We start from the raw sequence: 15,882 nt of genomic DNA, 5'->3' as shown, positions 1-15,882 counted from the left end.
ATCCGAAAGGTGCTCTTTGGAATATGTGCCCCTTTGCCCACCTTGGCTGCAAAAAAGTGTCACACATCTGGTATCGCCGTACTCAGGAGAAGTTGGGGAATGTGTTTTGGGGTGTCATTTTACATATATCCATGCTGGGTAAGAAAAATATCTTGGTCAAATGCCAACTTTGTATAAAAAAATGGGAAAAGTTGTCTTTTGCCAAGATATTTCTCTCACCCAGCATAGTTATATGTAAAATGACACCCCAAAACACATTCCCCAACTTCTCCTGAGTACGGCGATACCAGATGTGTGACACTTTTTTGCAGCCTAGGTGGGCAAAGGGACCCACATTCCAAAGTGCACCTTTCGGATTTCACTGGTCATTTTTTACAGGTTTTGATTGCAAAGTACTTCTCACACATATGGGCCCCTAAATTGCCAGGGCAGTATAACTACGCCACAAGTGACCCCATTTTGGAAAGAAGACACCCCAAGGTATTCCGTGAGGGGCATGGCGAGTTCCTAGAATTTTTAATTTTTTGTCGCAAGTTAGTGGAATATGAGACTTTGTAAGAAAAAAAAAATCATCATTTTCCGCTAACTTGTGACAAAAAATAAAAAGTTCTATGAACTCACTATGCCCATCAGCGAATACCTTAGGGTGTCTACTTTCCGAAATGGGGTCATTTGTGGGGTTTTTCTACTTTTTGGGCATTGTAGAACCTCAAGAATCATGACAGGTGCTCAGAAAGTCAGAGCTGTTTCAAAAAGCAGAAATTCACATTTTTGTACCATAGTGTGTAAACGCTATAACTTTTACCCAAATCATTTTTTTTTTTGCCCAAACATTTTTTTTTATCAAAGACATGTAGAACAATAAATTTGGCGAAAAATTTATATATGGATGTTGTTGTTTTTTTAAAATTTTACAGCCGAAAGTGAAAAATTTCATTTTTTTGCAAAAAAATAGTTACATTTTTATTAATAACAAAAAAGTAAAAATGTCAGCAGCAATAAAATACCACCAAATGAAAGCTCTATTAGTGAGAAGAAAAGGAGGTAAAATTCATTTGGGTGGTAAGTTGCATGACCGAGCGATAAACGGTGAAAGTAGTGTAGTGCAGAAGTGTAAAAAGTGGCCTGGTCATGAAGGGGGTTTCAGCTAGCGGGGTTGAAGTGGTTAAATAGCAGACATGACATCACAAAAGAGGTGTTACTTAAGAAGAAACTATTGGCTCCTTAACCTGATAGGAGTGGTTTTAGCAACTTCAACTCTGAGTTCATAGGTAGATTTGAAAACTGCAACCTAATCCCCTCTCCCCTATTGACCATAATACACACTTGGCTGATATATTTGTGGACAAAAATGTGTACTACACAAAAATGTAAACTACAGAATGTTCACATTATATATAGAGAGAAATAAAGCCCATCTCTCACAAATCCCTTTTGCAGCGGGAAATAGAACAAAGGTAAACAGGCAAAGTGAGGTACTCCCCCAATGCCCTAAACAGCGAAGAGCTGGACTTTCCTTATTGCTTCACTAGGTCCCCTCAACTCCCTTTTGGGTTTGCCTTCACCTTGTCCTATTTACCCCGCAGCTATCAACAAGGTTTTTATTTACTTCAGGATGGAATAATTTTTGTCTTTGACAGCGGCACAGCACATATACAGTCATGTGAAAAAATTAGGACACCCTTTGAAAGCATGTGGTTTTTTGTAACATTTTTAATAAAAGGTTATTTCATCTCCGTTTCAACAATACAGAGAGATTAAAGTAATCCGACTAAACAAAGAAAACTGAAGAAAAGTCTTTTCAAGATCTTCTGTAAATGTCATTCTACAAAAATGCCTATTCTAACTGAGGAAAAAGATAGGACACCCTTGCCCCTAATAGCGAGTGTTACCTCCTTTGGCTGAAATAACTGCAGTGAGACGGTTCTTGTAGCATCTACCAGTCTTCGACATCGGTCTGAGGAAATTTTACCCCACTCCTCAATGCAGAACTTTTTCAGCTGTGAGATGTTTGAGGGGTTTCTTGCACGTACAGCCCTTTTCAAGTCACCCCACAGCATCTCAATGGGATTCAAATCTGGACTTTGACTTGGCCATTCCAGGACTCTCCATTTCTTCTTTTTCAGCCAATCTTTGGTTGATTTACTAGTATGTTTTGGGTCATTGTCATGTTGCATGGTCCAGTTCCGCTTCAGCTTTAATTTTCTAACTGATGGTCTCACATGTTCTTCAAGCACCTTCTGATACACAGTAGAATTCATCGTGGATTCTATGATGGTGAGCTGACCAGGTCCTGCTGCAGCAAAGCAGCCCCAAACCATGACACTTCCACCTCCATGCTTCACAGTTGGTATGAGGTTCTTTTCTTGGAATGCTGTGTTTGGTTTACGCCAAACATGTCCTCTGCTGTTGTGTCCAAATAATTCAATTTTGGACTCATCTGTCCAAAGAACATTATTCCAGAAGTCCTGGTCTTTGTCAACTTTATCTCTGGCAAATGTCAGTCTGGCCTCGATGTTCCTCTTGGAAAGCAAAGGTTTCCTCCTTGCACACCTCCCATGCAAGTTAAACTTGTACAGTCTCTTTCTGATTGTAGAGGCATGTACTTCTACATCAACAGTAGCCAGAGCCTGCTGTAGTTCTCGAGATGACACTTTAGGGTTTTTGGAGACCTCTTTTAGCATCTTGCGGTCTGCTCTTGGGGTGAACTTGCTGGGGCGACCAGTCCTGGGCATGTTGGCAGTTGTTTTGAAAGCCCTCCACTTGTAGACTATCTTCCGGACAGTGGAATGGCTGATTTCAAAATCTTTTGAGATCTTTTTAAATCCCTTCCCAGACTTATAGGCTGCTACAATCTTTTTTCTGAAGTCCTCTGACAGCTCTTTTGCTCTCACCATGGTGCTCACTCTCACTTCAACAGTCAGGAGCACACCAAACTAAATGTCTGAGGTTTAAATAGGGCAAGCCTCATTCAACATGCAGAGTAACGATCTACTAATTATGTGCACCTGGTGTGATATACCTGTGTGAGATCTGAGCCAATTTAAGAGGGAATACATGTGAGGGTGTCCTATCTTTTTCCTCAGTTAGAATAGGCATTTTTGTAGAATGACATTTACAGAAGATCTTGAAAAGACTTTTCTTCAGTTTTCTTTGTTTAGTCGGATTACTTTAATCTCTCTGTATTGTTGAAACGGAGATGAAATAACCTTTTATTAAAAATGTTACAAAAAACCACATGCTTTCAAAGGGTGTCCTAATTTTTTCACATGACTGTATATATAGTGTAGACATGCATGTATTAAACATTCTTAAAAACAATTGTCCTAAAATAGAGAACTATATAACAGCCTGTTAAACCAAAACACTGTAGTCACTGAACCAGTTCCCAAAACATTATTCTGGCCATGATGTGATTAATTTCAGAAGTTTTCCCGTCAGTTTATTTGATAAAGTCCATCAGTTTCTTCAGATCATTGGTGATCCTTCTATCAGGAGCAGTGAATGTAGATGCAGTAGCTCCTGTAGACTGCTCCTTTTTCTTATGTTAAGGACCAGTCGATTCTATAGAGTCATCACCGAAAAAGAGCTCAGGTGTTCCACCATTCCCTTTGCAGCATCACAGGTGTAATTCATAAATCTCTGTTGATGACAATAGAGATGTTAATCCAATGTACATTTTCTTTTAATTACTACTACTAATCATGGGAAATAATTACTCAAATCCTGCAACTATATGATTTTTTGCTTCAAATTCATCAGAAACTCTTCTACCGACTCCTATGGCATCCATGTATACATGTGAGTCAAAGGATGTAGGAAGTGACCTCCTTAGTTGTGACCGGACATTGTTTTTGCCTAATGTTTTGATCTCACTCAGGAGGTGAGAATAGAACAAATTCTACCTGCATCCTGGGTCGGAGTTTTAAATCTCCACACAATCACCAGATATCTGCGTTGATAAATCAACTGTCAGGACCTATCAGAGTCACTACTTGTCTTATTCAGCTGAATTAAATAAGAACAATATCCTGGAGGGAAAACACCAAAGGGCTTTATTGCATAAAATCCTGTCTAATGCCAGTTTGTCTTAATATTTTTAAATTGGCCAAATATTTAATGCCAACTATAGGTAAGGATGTATGAGCCACAGCAACTGAACTTTTAGGTTTTTCCCTTACCAACATTCTAAATTTGCCTAGGGGATCTTTGTCACTTACACATGCTCCTAAAACATATATACCCAAATCCTGTTAGATATGATTTCTAATGGACAGGACCAGAGGATTACACACATTGGGCCAGATTTATCATTAGCTCAGGTTAGAATAATGGAGTGAAAAAGTCCCAAAAGAATGCGCAAATGCTAAAACTGCGCACAAATTTGTGACTTTTTTCTGCCTGCACTATGCTCGCCAGTTTTCTGAAAGTGGGCGTGTTTTCTTATGTAAATGAGTCTCTAGACAGATTTACTATTGGGACTATTTAAAAAGTCGCAAAAAAGTCACAATTTCACTCCAGTGAGGACCATGCTTATCTTATGAGACTTTTTAATAGAACATGCAACTTTTTTATAAAAACGTTCGACTTTTTCATAAAGATGTGCAACTTTTGTAAAGCTGCTTACTGATGGATAAACTGCTACCGTCAAACCACATTTATTACAGTCTTAAAGGGCTGATCATAAATCTGACTTGGCTAAAACTGACTTTAGCCATATGTGAAAGTGGAGTGAGCTGTCAGAGTCATGATAAATCTGGCCCATTATGTTTACAACTGTTTGGTGGTGTTCCCCTTTGCGACAAACCTTCACCTTTACTGACTCTAGAGGTAGATTCCACTGGTTTAATTTCCCAACACTTCAGACTATTGTTCCATTCTGTTATTCTCCAATATACACAGTTGGTATGGTCATATCTAAACACAATTACCATAGACTTGGTCAGTTCCAGTCACATAGATGTACTTATCAGACCAAAACCAGACCAAAACCAAGTGTCCTATCTGTCATCTGCCCTACAGTCCACTATACTGCAAAAGTTAACTTAGTTGTTCCTGACTCATCTTGATAATATAATACTGTTGGAATTTGATTTGACTGTGATTCTCCCTTGTACAATATGAAACAAACAATACAACATGAAACAAAACATTATGGCTCTCATAGTCCTGGAATTTGATTGCAATATGACACGTAGATCCAATCAGTCTCTCCTTCCAATTCGACAGCAGTGGTGGCAGTTATCAGGACTTGATGTAGATCTTCATACCATAGCTCTAGGACTTTCCACATGTTTCTCGTTTCACCACTACCCAATCTCCTGATTTCAAAGAATGAATTGCTTCTATACAGTCTGGATTCTTGGAGACTACTATGCTGCATCTGGAGCTGTTGGGGAAATAGAGATCTAATCTTGGGTCATTCCCAAAAAATACTTCATAAGGACTTAAGCCTATCTTCCAGTTAGATGTGTACTGGATGTAGAAAAGCCCTAGGGGTAGGTACTCTCACCTCAGTCAGTATCTTTTAGCTGTAGCCTTTGCTACAGGCCAAATCTCCAAATATCCTGGGAAGAGATCAATACAGACACAGACACATTCACACTGTTCCACCTTTGTTCTTAATGTAGTCAATCTGCAGTCTCTGAAATGGGTAAGACGACCTTGGCATATGCCTTCCTGGAACTCCCATAGTTCTCCCATCATTATTACAGCATTCACCTTCAACTAACCTAGTGGCAGCATTGTTGAACCCAGGAGCCATCCACCACAGAACCCAATCACACCTTCTCTATTTTGATTTGCCCATATTCTAAATCCATCCTCTTTAGGTAGAGTGCCTTTTGAAGGAAACGTTTCTTACCAACTCTCTAGAGTCCAGTCTCAATCATCACTACTACCTTTATCCTTTGATGTTTACTTTCAGCCTCCATAGCCTGTATCTTAAAAAAAAACTTACTTTTTGGAAGTCCACTGCCCCTAAGCCATCCTGTATCACAAAGACTTCCACTTAGCGGACTTCAGGAAATAGTTTAGCCTCTACCTTCTCAGGCAGCATCAGGGAATCAAACATCCTTCATACACTCAGCATTCATTATGGATGGGCTTACCCATGGATCAAACTAATTCTCTGCTACACCAGATTAGACCATAATAATGAGTGATACCGAAGGCATACCTGGATTATTATTGATGTTAGCAGTCTTACGCTCAGCCATCTTACAAACCTCAGCGAGTGTCTTCAGCTCTGTCTCCTGCACTAACATTGCTGGAGGGAGTAGTTCTTTCTTGACAACATCAGATTAAGTAGTAACAGCATATCCTGTCCAAGATGATCCATCTTCCAAGAACCTGAAATTATCTACCAGAAACTATGTGAAAAATGTGGCTATTAATTGAAGAGAGTCATGTGAATTTAAATTTTTAGAGATGGGAAAGCACTACTACTCCCAGAAGGCCCTACTACTACTACCACCTCCCCCCTCCAGACGCAGCAGAGTAGTCAGATCTAATTTTGTACACCTTTAAGAGGTGATTAATTGGTGAGAGGAGTAGGAACTGCATTACTATCTACTCCTACACATGTGATACGACCCTTAGCCATGAGAGATCATGGAACATGTTTGCTATGAGGCAATGGAATTAGATCCTAAGGATTGTATAGATAATAGGGATCCAGCATTTGATTGTGGGTTGTTAATTCCCTGAGGGCGTTGCACTTGAAGAGCTGAACATTTGTAGCTCCTCCCACAGGTGAGGAAGTGGGCAAGTACATACAAAGTCTTCCTTTCCCCCCTCTAGTGGGGAGGACTGATAGGCAGCCAATTTAACTTTAACAACTGTGAGACAGTGACAGGTCTCACGCAGGTTGGAGACAAGGAAGGGGTGGATAGTGCGGTCCACACCCCTGTTCCACCACAGGTGAGACAAGCTAGATGTAATCAGCCTGGCATAAAGCACCTCCCAGGGTGTCAGAAGGGGGGGAGTGTGTTACCTGTAGACAGAGGCCTGGAGGCTCTGTCTGTGTGGCCTCAGCTGGTCTAGGCTGAGGGACCACGAGGCTAAGTGACAGCCTGGAATTTGGGGGACGCAGTGATGCCTGCGGTACAAGGGCCACAAGGTCAGAGTCGGGAGGACTGCTTGACCACAATCCCCCACTTCTGGTTGCTACAGGGACTTGCGGTTGCTACAGCCTGGAGGCTGCTGGGCTAGCTGAGAAAGCCGCATGTTAGGACTGTGTCTGAACAGCACTCTATGGGTGAGTCAGGGATTCTGCACTATGTTTAGTTAGAGCCCAGCCGGGCAGGTATTTGTTTTGTATTATGTTTGTTTTGCTAAGGTGCCAAATAAAAGTTTGGACCTTAAACTTGGTGTCTGGCAAAGATATTTGCGTGAATGACCCCCGGAGAAGAGCTAACCCCCCCCAATTGGTGTCGGATGCGGGCAACGTCCGTGCTGAAAGGACAACATGGAAAGTAAGAAATAAAGTGATTGCTAGGAGCAACGACATTGCAGCAAAGGGCAGCGTCCTTGCTGTTCTGAACTTTTTTTTTTTTTTTTTTTTCTGGGTTGCAAAGGAAGTTGCTGTGTGGATCTTAAAGGGCCAGAAGCCCAGAACAAGAGACTGATCAGTGGAAATGGCTGCAAAATGGTATAGCCCATGGGAGAAATCCTGGGAGTTAGTGATCGGGGGAATCCCACTGGGGGTCATTCTAGACTTCCGCCAGCAAGTGTCTCGGGTCCTGCCTGAAATTCTGGACTTTGTAACAAGGGGGCCAGAGACAAAAACGACGGTGTCACTGACCTTTGTGAAGGACTATGGCTCCGTACAGTGCGAGCTCTTGAAATGTGAGACCCTGAGGGTAGAGTTCATACTGGGCAAGGACTTTCTGTTCTTTTCGCAGATATGGAGCAGCAAGAGTGCTTCAAGTTCTGCGGTTGGAGTTCCAGAGACAAAGATATGTGCCGTTGCCAAGGGCAACCAACGGGAAGAAAAGGAGCTGGAGAGCGGTTTGGCTCTCAGGAGTTCTTATATTTCCTGCTAATGTGCACAGAGTACTAAAGGGTGCGGCTGGAGTGACCGTCCGGGAAAAGTCTGGACTCAAGGCCAGGGCGTTTCCAGTAGCAACAGTTGCATCACGGATTCTGCAGGGGCAGGTTTCCAAAGTCCAGAAGAAGGATGATGATCTTGGTAGAGATGTCCCTGGGATATCCTCGTCTCCTGAGACTGCCGAACCTGTGACATCAGGGGGTAAGAACGTTCCTGTTGATTGTGTGGCAGACCCCATAACAGTGAGCCGGCGGCAGTTGCTACCTGCTGGGTCGGTATGGGGTAAGACACCCAGTCGAGAAACTGCTACAAAAATATGTGACAATGTGAAAAAAGCTGTGTCTGAACAGGCGGGTAAGCCTGTTGTGGTTGGTCCCTTGCAGGAGTCTGCAGGGGAGAAGGTTACTGTGTTGTCTAAATTGCACATAAAAAAGCTAGGTTTGGGATGGCAAAACTCAAAGATCCTATGGTAGCCCGGGTAAGAAGTAGCACGATAGTGAAACCTGAGACTGATAAAGTGATAAAGGGCTAGACAGTCATGCGGATAATAAGGACTATCCGGTGGTTCTCACTCAGTGTGAGACTCCAGTGAGAACTGGGACTTGTGAACTTGATGTTATAAATATGCTCATACATGAGGGAATGTTGGGCTGTGATTTCCCATTGTTTCCAGTCAGTGACAAAACTCCTGCAGGACTCATGCCTAATCCTTTAAGTGAAGTGACCATTAAAAACAATGGTGCAGATAATGTGCAAGGGGATTGTGCCAAGTTGGCGGAAATGCATAATGAAAGGGAGATGTCATGTGAAATATCTGATGTTGCTAATCTGCCTTTTCCATTGTAGGTTGTGGTCAGGGGAGAAGCGCCCCCCGGTGGTAAAAATTTTAATGATTATTATTAGCTTTATTTTCTTCATCTGCTATTTTTCATAAAGATCTATATGACTTGATCAAAAGATTTGAAGACGTGCATATAAGTAGTGTGGAGCAAAGCACAGCTCCAACTCAGTGTTTGAATGTGCAGGAAAATATGGTAGAGCTAGAGGGTGTACGGCACGTACCAGAGGTGGATATGCAGTCTCCACAGTGTTTTATAGTTACTGAGGAAGTGTCCCAGGTGGGTATTAGCTAATCGGTGCCCCTAGAGGTCAGAATTAATAATGACACGAGCGGTATATGTGACGTATGTGCTGTAGCCGATAGCAACTCAGAGAGTGAAGCTACTATGTCAAGGTCCTGCGAAACTAAGCTGGTTACTAGTAGCGACCAGACAGTTATATCTGATGAGATGAGAATTAATATGGGTGACATCAGCCTAGTGTCTGAAGCCCATATCCAGACAGTTGTAGATTACCTGAAAGGACAGTATAGCTGTAAACAGGAGGATGATCTTTCTCTCTCCACACGCTCTCTAGAAACATTAGAGACGGGACTAGCTGTCTTCACAGAGCAACTGAAGAAGGTTTCAGAAAGGGCAAAGAAGGAGAGCCGGAAAGAGAATGGTGATACTCCTACGTCTGCTGCAGCAGAGCCGAGCAAGGAGCAGCTGGAACCGGAGGCCCAAAAGCGGGGCACTTCCCACAAGCTTGTGCAAAAAGCTGAAAAGAAACTGCTGAAAAACATGGAGTTGGTGGTTTAGCGCCTGGAGAAACAGGGTGTGACATATGAAAAGGTGGAGAAAAACAAGAACAAACTTCAGCGAGAATTTGATGATCTGATGGTAGACCTGGACCACCAGAAGCAAGTTATGTCTAATCTAGCGAAGAAACAGGAGAAGTTTGACTGGCTCCTAGCTGAAGAAAAATATATCTCGGCTCGATATGGTGAAAAACGTGACCAAACAGAGACTGATGCTTGGGAAAAGGAGACCAAGGCCCTCTCCTTGGCTAGTTTTTGGATCCGGGCTATTACGATGGGCTGTCTCTCCTGACTTCTCCCCAAAAGGTGAAGTGTTCTGGGTGAGCCTCTGGAGGAAATGACAGAAGACGAGGAGTCTGCTGAAGACCCTGGTGCCTCCTGCCTTGATGAGAAAGAGGGGGAGGAATTAACAGGGCAAGCGTATGGTGCCATGTCCGAGAAGGATGAGAAGGCGGTCAAAGAGACTGGAGACTTCGAGAAGACAAAGGCTGAAAAAGTTAAGGCCGATGTGTTGGTTGACGTGAAGTCCCCAGGTGCTACAGAGACCAAAGTTAAGCCAAAGGGAGTCGCGGCCGAAGTGAAAAAAGCTGCTAAAGAAGCAGAGGTCTCTGAAACTGCCATAGTTGCTGGGGTAACTACTGCTGGAAAGAAGGAAGAAGTGCCCCAGATGCACGTAAAAGAAGCGATGACCGTTATATTCCTCTCAGTGCTCTGAATCATTCACTACTACCTGTTCTTTATTGAATTTTTATCCGCCAAATAAAAGTAACTTTTTTAATAAAAAAGGCATACTCAGCAATAACAGTAATACTAAGCCTCTGAGTTGGAGACAAGCAGTGGTGTTAAGTAACCAACACTATTTCTGTCAACATTAAATCAGACAAAATGAACTTCACTCAGGCTTAGCCAACACTAGACCTTTCCAAATGATTTTTAAGACCTTCCACAAAGGCAGCACTTAGGATTTTCTCATGCATATCTAAGGTAAGCTCAAAGACCCAAATCCACCCAACTTTCCTGCAGTCTATTGAAAACTTTCTCCATACTCTCTGTCCTGTCCTGATGCATCTTCAGACAATGTGACTGATGGCCTAAATGTTTCCTCCCAGACTCAATGATCTTCACTATGCATTAAATCCCCAGCTCTACATTGGACTAAATTTTCCGAATCTCATCAATAACATGAGACAACTATCCATATTTTAACTAATTTATTGCAAAGCAACATAAGTAAATCCTCTGGATTTGGAATTCTACTCATCATGGCATCCCACTAGGGGACCAAGGACAATATATTGGTTCATCAGAACCATTATTTGGACCTCTGGGAGGTGCAATTTCAGGGATTAAGTGCCTAGGTGTACAATGGGGTAGACTTAAGGTAGGGCAGACGTGGATGTTACAACTGGGGGTGGTAGATGTCATACATCATACAACGATGCAGATATCTCTACACTTTTCTCTGACTGCAACCCAAATAAGTCTGAATAAGGACCAAGAGTCCCTAAATTGATAGGATCCAATTGGCATCATGGGGCATTCACTGTGGGCACGTTCTTAACTAGTGAAACATACAATTGGGAAAAGTTAAAGGGAACCTGTCACTGGGATTTTGTGTATAGAGCTGAGGACATGGGTTGCTAGAGGGCCGCTAGCACATCCACAATACCCAGTCCCCATAGCTCTGTATTCTTTTATTGTGTAAAAAAAATGATTTGATACATATGCAAGATGAGTCCTATCAAATAGTTTTTTTTCCACAATAAAAGCACACACAGCTATGGGGACTGGATATTGAGGATGTGCTAGCGGCCATCTAGCAACCCATGTCCTCAGCTCTATACACAAAATCCCGGTGACAGGTTCCCTTTAATGAATGGAGCCCTGTCTGGGAGATCTATTGATAACACACATGTTAGTATCTTCACATTCTGCAAATGCATTAACAGCCCCCCTCCCCAACCCCCATATGGAGGGGGGGAATTCCTGAGGGTGGTTCAGTAAGAGCACAGGAGGGGATGTGAAGTAAAGAGCAAATACAGATGGGAGGTGTTCCTGTTGAGAGCACATTCCAGGGGAAAAACAAGAAAAGTTATTGTGGTGCTACAAGACACAGATTAACCAGCAGATTTTGAGAAAGGGAGATGGGATGCCGCATGCTTTTGAGAAAGGGGGATGGGATGCCACATGGTTTTTTCTTTTTTTTTATTTGTTCTCTATAGGATTCAAAATCCTCCATCTTGTAATAAGAAATGCTGATCATTTCTCCAACTTACTTCAATTTCTCTAGACAATCACCACCATAACTCAGCTTGCACCAGCATATTATCCTTCAACCAACTTCTCTTTTCCTTCAATACACTTTCCACAATCCTTTATTTAGTCTACCAGTTTCTGGCGTTTCAATTGCACACATGAACGATTTTAACTTAATAACGAAAACTGTAATTTCGATATTCAGCCTCTAGGGGGAACTCTTGCATAATACTACATATTTCCCGATAATACTGGAAATCTCTGCTACTTAATATGGCAAAATGCTTTCAACTTTTTTTTCTTAACTGAAACATTTGCTCTCCTGCATTTACTGAGCTGCTGTTAACATCTCCTCACTATATCCTATAACATTAGAATTGCCCCCTTTTTGTGGTTACACACAGATCAAATGGTATCTGATTACTATCGAACCCGCTAACTTAGAGCAGTTGCACAAAGATCAAACCATGTCTGATTACTATATCTAATCACCATCGAACCCGCTAGCTAAGAGCAGTTGTACGAAGATCAAATGATATCTAATCACCACCGAGCCCACAATTCCTTTGGTGTAGACCCCTGGTCCATTCACCAGGATGCAAAATCTTAATAACATCCAATCGCCTATGATATTGGTGTTAATCCTACAAAATCATGAGGACCGGACCCCTGGTCACTACTCATGAGTTTTCAAACTCTCATCAGAGCTTGGTCCAAGACTCTCCCATCACAGCTTGGGTGGGATCCAATTCTATGTTACGGATATCCAACTCGGCTACCAGTTTCCGCTTTGTTTCAGTAAGGTCACGTTCTACCACACAAAGAAGGAATATTTAAATGGGTTCTTTCGTTCTAAAGGACAGATTAGCTATAATTTGAACCCTTCTATCGCGATAACACCAAATCAACTCTTGAGAATCGACTTGGACAAAAGGGTCAGAGAAGGTTTTGTAAGAATAAAGCTTTTTACCTTGCTGTAGCTTGTGACCTCGTCTGATGGTTTTGCGCAAGTCCTCTCGTGCGCTTGAATCGAAAATTACGAAGTGCTATCTACCCACCCAGGGGAAGCCAAATTGTCATCGCAATTCATGTGATTCTCATTTTCTTTTGTGTGGCGCCAAGTCAATTAGAAGTATAAGTATGTGTACACCTTACTATTTTCATAATGAGACCAAACACACTTGGTTTCTTGAAAGCATTTTCTCATCCCCCCCTGAGCCATGGTAGAAGAGAGCTTTATTCACATTACATTGACTTAAATAGCAGAAATGACATCAGAAAAGGGGTGTTCCTTAAGAAGATACTATTGGCTCCTTAACCTGATAGGAGTGGTTTCATAGGTAGATTTGAAAACTGCAACCTAATTCCCCCTCCTCTATTGACCATAATGCACACGTGACTCATACATCTGGTTTGCAGCCATCTAATGGTCAAAAATTTGTACTACACAAAAATGTGTACTACAGAAAGTTCACATTATATATAGAGAGAAATAAAGCCCATCTCTCACAATACGTAAATCATACTGGAAAATAGATCTCTCAGATACCAATTGGCACACAGCACTCCACACGTCGCCCGCACCAGTCTGCTCTCAGTTTCCATATTAAGCACATCTAGTCTGTGTCAGAACACTGCGGTAAAGCGGCCGGCCTCACCGTGTGCTGATTCCTTCAAGCCAGAGGGCAGTAGGAGTGGCAGGGTTTAGCAGGAGCTCTCTTATCCTCCTTTTGTCTGTGAGGAGGCATGTGTACCGCCGCTCGCCCCACCTATATACAATCGGTGCTGCACACACTCTGGGCAAAGGACATCGGCACCACTCAGCCATCTTCTGCCCATCAGAGCCCAGAAGCTACTGAAGAACTTGCTTGCCTTGGCCTGTCAGTTCCCCTTGACCTTGGTGATGACTCAGCCTGGTTCATCTATCACAAGTCATGCTGCAGAATAAGCCTTTAGCTGTAATGCTTGGCTACACACAGGGAGTAGTTTCACACAGTCCAGAGCAGTCTTCACCAGGAAGGGCTGACAGGCACAGGAGAGCACCTACAGCAGAGCAGAGTTTGGAGTCTGTTCGGAAGGGACCATGTGTTCTGGACTGACATCGAACAGCCGGTAAACCTAGCCCACATAACGAATGCGAATCTGTGATTCACTTTTGTGGACTTGACATATAAAATCAGATCCTGTAGGTTTGAGGAAAATGTACAGTAATCCAGTCCTCTACAATGCCGATTGAGTGGGAGAACATTTCAGGTCTTCCTTGGAGAGATAGGGTACATAGATATGTTATAGCAGGATGGACCACATGTATGTATCTATCTACCCCATCTCTCCCGGCAAGCCCTGCATTATTCTTCCCCTCCCGAGATCTGAATTATAGAGGACATGATTAGTGTATGTTTTTCTAGAAGTTAAATTAATAAGAATTTCTATGTCAAGTTGACAAAACTGAGGCATAGCTGCATTTGTTATGTGGGGTAAGTTTACCAGCAGTTCTCTGTAACTCGAGAACACATGGTGCCTTCCAAACAGAATCCAAAATCTGCTCTACTAGATGACAGTGTAGGTGCTTTCCTGTGCCTGTCAGCCCCTTCCTGGTGAAGTCTACCCCAGGCTGTGTGACACTTCGACCCGTGTGTAGCCAAGCCTCGCAGCTAAAGGCTTATTCTGCATCATGACTTGCGGTAGATGAACCAGGCTGAGCATTGGAGGCAGCCGCCGAGGACCCCGCCAGTAGCCGGGGACCATGACAGAGTCATGACCGAGGGGAAGGGGAACTGACCTTCCACACCCAGCCCAAGGCAAGCAAGTTCCTCACTGGCTGCTGTGCTCTGACAGGCAGAGGACAGCTGGGTGCTGTCAATGGCTGAAGCCCAGAGAGTATGCGGCGCTGATTGTGTATGGGTTGTGTGATCCACGGTAATCCATGCCTCTTCACAGACAAAAGGAGGACGACAGAGCTGCTGCTAAAACCTTGCCACTCCTGCTGCCCTATGGCTCGGAGGAATCAACACACGGTGAGGCAGGCTGCGTTACTGCAGTGTTCTGCTACAAACTAGATGTGCCTGATATGGAAACAGAGTAGGAGGGTGCGAGCGCCGTGTATAGCTTATTTGTTACTAATTTATTTAGTGCGTTCAAAATGTAAAATAACTTTCCCTAAAATAATTTCAACTAAAATCATTGCATTCACTATCCATGTTATCACATTACTGCTGTACATAATGAACTTGCTGTCGTTACATGTGTTTTATTTTATTTTTGGTGTTGCCCTAGTCTGGTGGGGGGCTATTCCTGGGAACACATTTCTGCTGCAGACTTAGAACCTGCTGCGGTCAAAGGTGTCTTCTAGAGTTGAGTGGACACCTGGATGTTCGGGTTCGCCGGGTTTAGCCTAACTTAGCAAAACAGTTCGAGTTCGGGACCCGAACTTGGCCCCGAACCTGAACCCCATTAAGGTCAATGGAGATCCGAACTTTGGAGCACTAAAATGGCTCTAAAAAAGTAATGGAAAGGGGTGCAAAAGGCAGCAAAATGTGGTTAAGAGCATGGCAAGTGTGGACAGGGAAATGACTTCAAATAACATAAAATACGTAAAAATAATGGATAACTATGGAGTAGGTGGTTGGGGAGGCAGTGGAGGAGGTAGCCAACACGGGTTTTTGGTTTTTATTTTATTTTATAATAAATTTTTTGTTAAAATTTTGGTAGACCCCAAAACATTGGGAAATAAAACAAACAGAAAGTACGCTGGAGTACAACAATGGCTGGGTGATGCCGGTATACATGTCTATTGTGCACAAGGTACTTACAAGTCCTGTGGGATCCATGCCTAGTTCATTTTAATGAACGTGAGTTTGTCCACATTGGCTGTGGACAGGTGGCTGTGCTTGTCTGTGATAACCCTCTCCTGCCGTGCTAAACAAACGTTCAGATA

General features: G+C 42.9%; 1 protein-coding gene across 1 annotated transcript in view; it reads right to left on the bottom strand.

The window, feature by feature from the left end:
• Nucleotides 1-3,587: 3,587 nt before the first annotated feature.
• Nucleotides 3,588-15,882, bottom strand: part of RASD2 (RASD family member 2) — a 286,407-nt gene continuing 274,112 nt past the window's right edge. The window contains exon 4 of the mRNA XM_044301356.1: nucleotides 3,588-3,642. The gene's annotated coding sequence lies outside the window, so the exon portion shown is untranslated. The remainder of the gene's footprint in view (nucleotides 3,643-15,882) is intronic.

Source organism: Bufo gargarizans, chromosome 7 (genome assembly GCF_014858855.1).
Source record: "Bufo gargarizans isolate SCDJY-AF-19 chromosome 7, ASM1485885v1, whole genome shotgun sequence".
In the NCBI taxonomy this organism is placed as follows: domain Eukaryota; kingdom Metazoa; phylum Chordata; class Amphibia; order Anura; family Bufonidae; genus Bufo; species Bufo gargarizans.
Note: the sequence above shows the minus strand (reverse complement) of the source record. Positions and strands in the feature narration are given on the sequence as shown.